This window comes from Chrysochloris asiatica, unplaced genomic scaffold, assembly GCF_000296735.1.
Source record: "Chrysochloris asiatica unplaced genomic scaffold, ChrAsi1.0 scaffold00075, whole genome shotgun sequence".
Taxonomy (NCBI): Eukaryota; Metazoa; Chordata; class Mammalia; order Afrosoricida; family Chrysochloridae; genus Chrysochloris; species Chrysochloris asiatica.
The window spans coordinates 1,281,414-1,291,027 of NW_006408593.1; positions in this window are offsets into that span (position 1 = coordinate 1,281,414).

A 9,614-nucleotide genomic window follows, 5' to 3' on the forward strand; every position below is an offset into this window, starting at 1 on the left:
CAATTCTTCTACGATCTTCCTTATTCACTGTCCAGCTTTCGCATCCATATAAGGTTATTGAAAACACAATGGCCTGGGTCAGGCGCACCTTAGTCTGAAAACAAAGAATACCAGAAAGAAAGAAACATCTTTCTGCTTTATTGACTATGCAAAGGCTTTTGACTGTGTGGATCATGACAAGCTATGGACAAAATTGCAAATTTGAGTATTCCGGAACACTTAGTTGTGCTCATGAGGAACCTGTACGTACACTAAGAGGCAGTTGTTTGAACAGAACAAGGGAACACCGAATGGTTTAAAATTAGGAAAAGTGTGCCACAGTTGTATTCTTTCATCATACTTATTTATTCAATCTGTATGCTGAACAAATAACCAAAGAAGCTGGATGATATGAAGAAAAACATGGCATTTGAATTAGAGGAAGGCTCATTAACAATCTGCAATATGCAGATGATACAATCTTGCTTGCTTAAAGTGAAGAGGATTTAAAATACTTACTGATGAAGATCAAAGAACACAACTTACGGTATGGGTTGCACATCAGTGTAAAGAAAAAAAAAAAAAATCCTCACCAGTAGACCAATAAATAACAGCCATGTAAATAGAGAAAAGATTCAAATTGTTAATAACCTCGTTTTGTTTGGATCAACCATCAACATTCATGGAAGCAGCATTCAAGAAATCAAATGACGCATTGCATTGGGCAAATCCACTGCACAAGACCCATTTAAAGTGTTGAAGAGTAAAGTTGTCAGTTTGAGGACTAAGCTACACCTGATGCAAGCCATGGTATTGTCAGTAACCTCATATGCATGTGAACGTTGGATAGTGTATAAGGAAGACCATAGAAGAACTGATGTAGTTGAATTATGGTGATAGAGGAGAATACTGAAAGTACCATGGACTGCCAAAAGAACAAACCAATCTGTGTTTGTAGAAATACAGCCAGAGTGCTCCTTGGAAGCCAGGAGGGCCAGACTTCGTCTTTTATACTTCAGACATATTGTCAGGAGGGACCAATCTCTGGAGAAGAGTATCATGTATGGTAAAGTGGAGGATTGGAGAAACAGAAAAGACCCTCAAAGAGTTGGTTTGGCACAGTGGCAGAAGCGAAAGGCACAGGCATTGGAACGATTACGAGGTTGCCCCAGGATCCGGCAGTATTTTATTCTGTTATGCATAGTGTTGCTATGAGTCAGTACCGACTCGATGGCACCAAACAACAGCACAGTGGTTAGGTTTAAATATATAATCTTTTAAATAAGAAGTATTGAAACCATTTTAGTATGAAATAGTAACATAGTTTTGAAGAAGACACATATTAGATTCTGTTTTAGAAGACTGCAATTTCTTATCTTAGTTAAATTCTAACTAGAACAAGTATTTTAACTCATTGTCATCGTCTGTGCAGTGTGCATTGTGGAATTAGGTAAATCACATAAAGGCATAGTTAGGAACAGATCTCATCCATAAACCAGGAACAGCCAATAAAAGTTAGGATGTAGGACATTCAGTGGCAACATTTGAACAATTTCTGTCACAAAGCAATATCATATGGAAGAGTGGTCTAGGTTTAAACATATTTAAGAGATTAAAAACAAAACAAAACAACTCATACATAATAAATGGATTTTGTTTGCATTATGAATCTGGCAAACTGACTGTAACTTTTTTTGAGTCCATTTTAGTGTTTTAATACTGAGATTGGAATAATAGGTATGTAAGAAATGTCCATACTTTTAGCCAGCAGCAGAAACTGAATGGTGAAGTAACATGGCATGATCAAGATGGAATATTTCCATCTGTTTGTATTATCTGCCCGAAAATAAGAAAAGATCATAAACTTTTGCTCCTGGAGGTGGTTTACCTCACTTCCACCTGCATTCCATTGGCCAGATTTCAGGCACATGATCCGATGGAATCTGCAAAGGTAATGGTAGATATCGTTTTCCTGGATGCCCCCCAGAATTAATAAACTAAAATTATATAATGATAAGATTTAATAAAATGATAAGCACATATAATTTTATTATCATATATCATAAATAAAAGCATATATAATAAAATATAAGCAAAATTAATAAAATGGTAAGCATATATCATTATCTCTGCCATTCCCCCCCCATTGGTTTTCTTAAATAACCTTTTTATTTTTAATGTTATAAATATTGCAATTTCAGTTAATTTATACTCTTTTACTCTAAGTCCAGCAGTCCTACGTCCTAGTTTCTATTGTCAGTCCCTGGGTTTTGGACGAGATCTGTTCCTAACTATGTCTTTAAGAATTTGTAGGTAAACCAGCAGCTCCCACATACCTCCAAATATAGGATTAACCATTTTGTCAAAGAATTCTGCATTATTTCAGAGCACAGTTATCCTTACAGGAAACACTTAAGTGATAGGTATAATTTTGACTACTTGGTTGTCATTTCTTTTTGGCCTTTACAGTGAATAGATTGAAAAAAATATTCAATGTCTTGATTTCCTTATTTTTTTCTTTCTCTTACTTAGGTTTTATTACTTCTATTTGGTAAAGCTATTCAGTTAGTTGTTTATCTGTGTCTGACATACAAAGGAGTAATCATATATATTCTGTAGAGTAATGATTCTCAAAATTTACTAGACTTAAGTATTAGCTAGTGATATTGTTGGTATCCTAAACATTTTCTCATTTTTGTACATACTATATCTCTTTATCCTCATGGAAGCTTTTAATTCATAATAATTTCTTTTATCCCAAACACTAGCTATATTTAATTTACAAAACCTAGATTTCAGGTTTCATCACTTCACTTCTAGCTGTTTGTCAGCATTTTTTAATGTTGTGCGGCATTGAGTCAATTCTGACTTAGAGAAACCCATGTCAGAGGGTAGAGCTGCAGCATACAATTTTCCTGTCTGTGATTGCCTTAAACTAAATTAACTGCACTACAGCATCCTGTTGTTGTTAAGAGCTGTTGAGTCAGTTCCACCTCTTAGGGACTTCTGAAGAGCGACTGGTGAGCTTGAACTACTGACCTTATGAGTCATTTTTATTTAGTTTTTATCAAGGACATCTATTTTCCTGAAATGATGCCTAAATGTAGAATCTTTTATTAATGACCATAAAAGAGTAAAAAGCTGAGTAACTCTGAGTAAAAAGCTCAGAGTTGAAACAATTATTTCTCAGAAAACCAGTCTCAAAAGATATTTATGAAGACTAGATAAGATCAGTTGGTAATTATAATAAGATAACAATATTTCACATTGTCTCTTATTTATTCATCAACCTACCAATTTTAGTGGCATGTCTTATTGGAATTATTTTTGACTGTTGAATGCTTCCATATCCAGTGCTTTTTTGTGTTTATCTAATAAAAAGCCACTGATTAAGAAAAGAAAATAACATGTACTTTGATCATGCACATCTAGAGGAACTAGAATACATTCACTAATGGCATGTATTATTAGCAGTTGTTGTTAAGTGCTGCCAAGTCAGTTCTGACCCATAGCGACCTTGTATAGAGTTTCCAAGGAGCAGCTGGTGAGCTTGAACCACTGACCTTGCAGTTCAAACTGATTTTGCTGTCCAACACATTACCCCACTGCACCACACCAGGACTTTGCCTTATAGGATAGGGTCATTAATAGTCAGAATCAACTCAATGGCAGTGAGATTAGTATTAATTAAGGAATTGTCCATAAGTCAGACATTGTAAATTGAAGTTGCTTATGCCTCATGAATGTAAAGCTACAACACAGAGGTAATTAGTTTTCATTGTAAGAGGCATGTGATAGTAACAAGAATGGATTTAACATCTCAATTCCAGCTTGGCTTCCCATGAGATAGGTGATATTTGGTAAAACACCTTTTGGCTTGAACTTCAATTTTCTCATCAGCATAATAAGAAGAATTATATATCCATTATCTAAGTTAAAGATGTTACTAATGCTCAAAATAAATATTACAGAGTGCTCTAATAGGCTAATAATTAGAGATTAAATTATTCCTTTTGTGAAAATGTATTAAATGTATTAAACATTGTAATATGAAAAAACCCCACAAAATCTCTTTAATGGCAGGAGAAAAAGACAGTACTTCTTGTAAACTGAAAACTAGAATAAAATTATGTAAAGTATTACCCTACTTTATTTTTATAAAATAAAAAAAATATGGATCCATGCATAGTAGTAAAAAAAAGATACATAAGATATTAGGAAAGGTTATCAGTGCCTATATTTCAGTCTTTGTACATTTTCTATACTGCTTCCAATTTAAGTGCGTTGTGATTACTTTGAAAGCAGGGGTAATACTGAAAAGTATACAAACAACACAAAGGCAGAACATATGGGAGGCAGAACACATGTGTACGTATAAAAACAGTTGGTTTGTTTAATATGGAGCATGCAGGAATTCTGGTGTGGCACTGGAGGAACAGCACTGGATTACTAACCACAAGATTGTCAGTTTAAACCCATGAACTGCTCCTCAATATCCCTATACAGGGTGACTGTGACTCCTAACTGACTTGATGGCACATAACAACAATAGAATGCAGGAGCACATTTGCAAACTATGTTTTTCAAAAAAAAAAGTTGATAAAATTGGTAACCATACATCTCCACACACCAAAACAAACAAACAAAATAAAATGAAATATCATGCTTACCTTTAAACCATAATCAATTCAATTAAAGAAAATCATAGGCAAAAACAATAATAATAAAAACAATACAAAACTGCAAGATTCCTAAAGAATTACATGTTGTTGTTGTTGTTAGGTGCTGTTATGTTGCTTCTGACACTATGTACAACTAACTGAAAAACTGCCCAGTCCTTTGCCATCTACAAAATTACATAGAAGACTGTTTTCATGACTCACCTCTCATCTGTCACTTCATTGTACTACGGTGGCCTGTGTGTTGCTGTGGTGGTAGAAGCTATGCCACCTATATTTTACATACAAACAGGGCCACCCATGGAGAACAGGTTTCAGTGGAAAGTCAAGACTAAGACAGAATAGGAAGAAGGTGACACAGACTAATTCTAAATGTTTAGTCACTGAAGAACTTATGAATAGCAGCAGGACATTGTCAGATACAGTGAGAAAAGATGAAAACATTGAAATAGCCCCAGAACATTGTTAGATATAGTGCAGGGAGATGAGCCCTAAAGTTTGGAAAGTATTCAAAATACGATTGGGAAAGGCTGCCTTCTCAAAGTAGAGTTAACCTAGAGAATTCAAATAGCGTAAAGCCTTAAGGACCTTCAATTACTGATGTGGCACAACTCAAAATAAAGAGAAATAGCTGTAAACATCCATTAATAATTGTAACATAGAATGAACTAAATATGAATCTAGGAAAATTGGAAGTTGTCTAAAGTGAAATGGAGCGTATAAAGATAGATATCATAAGCCTTAGTGAGCTGAAATGGACTGATATTGGCCATTTTAAATCTGACAGTCACAGATTTAAATAGTTTACTATTCTGGGAATGAAAATTCAAGAGGAATACTATAGCATTCCTTATTAAAAAGAATATTTCAAGGTCTATCTTGAAGTACATTGCTGTTGGTGATAGGAATATATCCATATGCCTACAAGGAAGACTAGTTGATAACCACTAGTATTCAAATATACAAACCAACCACTAAACCAGTGATGATGAAATTGAACAATTTACCAACTTCTTCAGTCCTGAAATCTATCAAACATACAATCAAGATGTAGTGACAATTCCTGGTGTTTGGAATGCAAAAGTTGGAAACAAAAAGGAAGGATCAGTTGTTGGAAAATACAGCCTTGTTGATAGAAATGATGCTGGCAATCGCATGATAGAATTTTGCAAGACCAATGATTTCTAGATTGCAAATATATTTTTTAAAAGGAGGCTATACATATGTGTTACCAGGCAAAAGATAAGAGGCCAGCCACTGCAGCCAATTACAGAGTGCAATTCAATGTCCTTTTTTTGTGGGGGGAGAGGGCGCGTCCAGACTAAGACAGTAGTTTACTATCTTTTTGCACTCTAGAATTACTTTTACAGTGTAGGCTGCAGAAAATAGTATTCCTAATCTCCTAAACTTCTTATGTTGGAGGAAAAATTCAAAATTAAGTGAATAAATATCTACACGATTATTTTATGAAGAATTAAGAAGTGCAACTTTGCCTGGAAGAAACAACAGTGCACAGTTGATCTTTGAACAACAGTCAAAAATCTTCACATAGCTTTTGACTCCCCCAAACTGAACTATTAATAGCCTACCAGAAGCCTTACCAATAACATAAGCAGTCAAGTAACACCTATTGTGCATGCTGTATGCATTATATGATATTGCACTCATATAAAAGCTGCATTTTCAATAAGATAAAAAGGTATTTCATAAGAAGTGCAAGATTTCATTGTTGTTCTAACAAGTATGTAATTCAATGTTTCAAAGTAACAGTGGCACACACCCTTTCTGTCTCCCATCCCAAACACTTCACTGGAATGGAATCTTTGTCTTGATGCATATAATATTTTGAATATGCTTCCAGAATTCTTTTGCTTGTATATTGGGGCTTCTCCCCGGCCGTAGCTGACCCGCGAAGTAGTTCAGCTGGAGCCTTAATAACTCACCCGAGTCATAGCTCACCTATGTACTAAAGGTCATCTTAGTTCACCTGGCCTGTAGCTCACTTGGGTCTTAGTTAACCTGGACCTGTAGCTCACCCAGGTTGTAGCTCACCTGAATGGTAGTTTACCTGGAACCACAGCTCCCCCAGTGTGGTAACTCACCCAGGTCATAGCTTACCCTGGTCGTAGTTCACATGGACCATAGTTCACACAGCTATAGCTCACCCAGGACCATTGCTCACCTGGGTCTTAGTCTACCCAGGGTCTTTGCCCACTGGTCTGTTGCTCACCAGGGGCCACAGCTCACTAGGGTTTTCTAATCTTTGTGGAAGCAGAAAGCCTCCTATTTATCTCACCATGCGGCTGGCAGGTTGGCTCTCATATTTTTGCTGTAAAGGGTCCATTCAGTGTGTCTGCCCAATGCGCCATCTTGACAGAAGTCTCTGCACAGGAGTGGCACCACAAATTTCCTTTATTGCAAACAACTGTAGCTGAAAATGTGAATCTAAATTACATACCAAACAATTCAACTTCTACTTGTAATGTCATGCTTTTTCTCTGCTTTTCGAAAGAACTGCCAGCATCCCTAGTAGCACTTCCTACTGGTCCCATGGCGTTATTCATGATTTACAGGATTACACCTCCAGGAGCCTGAGAGAAGCGCATGTCCTCCTTGAGCACAGAGAGGCTGTGCAGTTAACCAAGCTGGATTGCCATAATCAGCATGTTTTATTGATGGATTTTTTGAAGACACTGGGCTCCTTCTCAAAGACTGTCTTACTTTCCTCCATATGGTTGAAGTTATTATACCCTGTGTATATCAATCCTTTTGTTATTGTCACAATCCTTTCTCAGAGTTTAGTGACTCTCTCATCCTGGAGTACAATCTATTCTCCACCAGTACAAGGTCCCTTACACCATGGGAGTAACTCCCCCTTGCCCCTTCAAAAAGGGGTGTTATTGAAGACATCAGGGTGCCAGATACTTCCTTTCTGTGGTGGTGTGAGTTTTCCTCCCAGCTTTTCTCCTTCTTCTAAGGTTCATTTTACACAATAACACTAAATCATTCAGCCTACATGTTCCAGGAGCACTTACACTAGGGAAAAGTTAGTCAAGGCAGTAATGAGTGGGGAACAATGATTAAAGGGGTTAGAACATAGGAAAAAAATCTTACTGAAGATCCTTCTCTTCCATGCACCTCACCAGATGGAACACACAGGAATCGAATTGACTATATCTGTGGAAAAGTTTGATATCATCAGCCAGAACCAGGCCACTGGCAGCCGGTGGAAGAGATCATTAATTACTCATAGGCAAGTTCAGGCTGAAGGTGATGAATATTAAAACAAGTCCATGAGAACCAAAATATTACCTTGAATATATCCCAACTGAATTTAGAGACCATCTCAAGAACATATCTGATATATTAGATACAAATGACCGAAGACCAGAAAAGAAGTGGGATGTCATCAATGACATCACACAGGGAAAAGTGAAAGGTCATTAAAATGACAGGAAAGATAAAAAACTAAATTGTGTGTCATATGAGACCCTGAAACTTGTTCTTGAACATAGAGAAGCTAAAGCGAGTAGAAAAAATTGAGTAAGTAAAAGAGTTGATAAGAAAATTTAAATGGATAGCTTGAGAAGACAAAGTATTGTGATTTAATCTGCAAAGACCTGAAGTTAGAACAACAAAAGTGTTTCTTAAGCTGAAAAATGTGAAGAAAATAACTAAAGCCTCAGTATCAAATATTGAAGATTTCTATGGGCAAAATATTGAATGTGCTGAAACACAATATTTGTGAGGATGCCATAGGAATGAGCAGTGTTTCATTTTGTTTAGTAAAAAGTCCCTATAAGTGGGAACTGACTTGGCATCTAACAACAACATCAACATAATATGTATGTACGTGTGTATATATATATATATAAAATATGTGTGTGTGTGGGTGTGTGTGTTAGGCTCAGTTCTCTAGGAAAACAAAACCAGTCAAACTTATATATGTATATATAATGAGAGGTTGCTATCAAGGAAATAATTTACATATTTGCAGATGTAGGAGAGTCCCAAGTCTAGGTCAGAAGAATCAAGTTCTGCAGATCAGACAGCAGGCAGGCATGTTTGGAAGGTAAAAAGGCAAGCTGGTGATGACATCCAACATTTACAGTTAATAGAACATTCCACTGGCTCAAGTCTAGGTCAGAAGAATCAAGTTCTGCAGATCAGACAGCAGGCAGGCAGGTTTGGAAGGTAAAAAGGCAGGCTGATGATGACATCCAATATTTACAGTTAATAGAACATTCCACTGGCTCAAGTCCAAAGAACCAGTGGTTGCATTCCACTGGCTAGAGTCCAAAGAACTGGAGGTTGGAGGAAGAGGCAGATGTAAGGTAAAGACTCAGCAGAGTGTCCAATATATTGGAATCATTCCACAATATACTGGAATATATTCCACTCCTTGAAAACCCTATGTAGGGCTGCTATGAGTTGGAAACTACTCGACGGCACTTAACAACAACAACCTGTTTCCTACTCAAAGTAACCCCTTATAAGGTTTCTGAGGAGCAACTGTTGAGTTTGAACGACTGACTTAACAATCCAATACTCATCCTACTGTAACACAGGACTCCTTGTTGTTGATGTTAAGTGCCGTCAAATTGGTTGTGACCCATAGCGACCCTGTATAGGTTTTCCAAGGAGCAGCTGGTGAGCTTGAACCACCAACCATGCAGTTCAAACTGACTTTGCAGTCTGGCACATTAACTCAGAGCGCCGCACCAGGACTGTTTATATGTATATATATGGAGTCCTGGTGTGGTGCAGTGGGTTAATGTGCCAGACTGCAAAGTTGTTTGAACTGCAAGATCGGCGGTTCAAGCTCACCAGTCACTCCTCAGAAACCCTATACAGGGTCGCTATGGGTCGGAATCGACTCGACAGCACTTAACAACAACAACAACAACAACAAAATATATATATATATATTTATATATATATATATATATTTATATA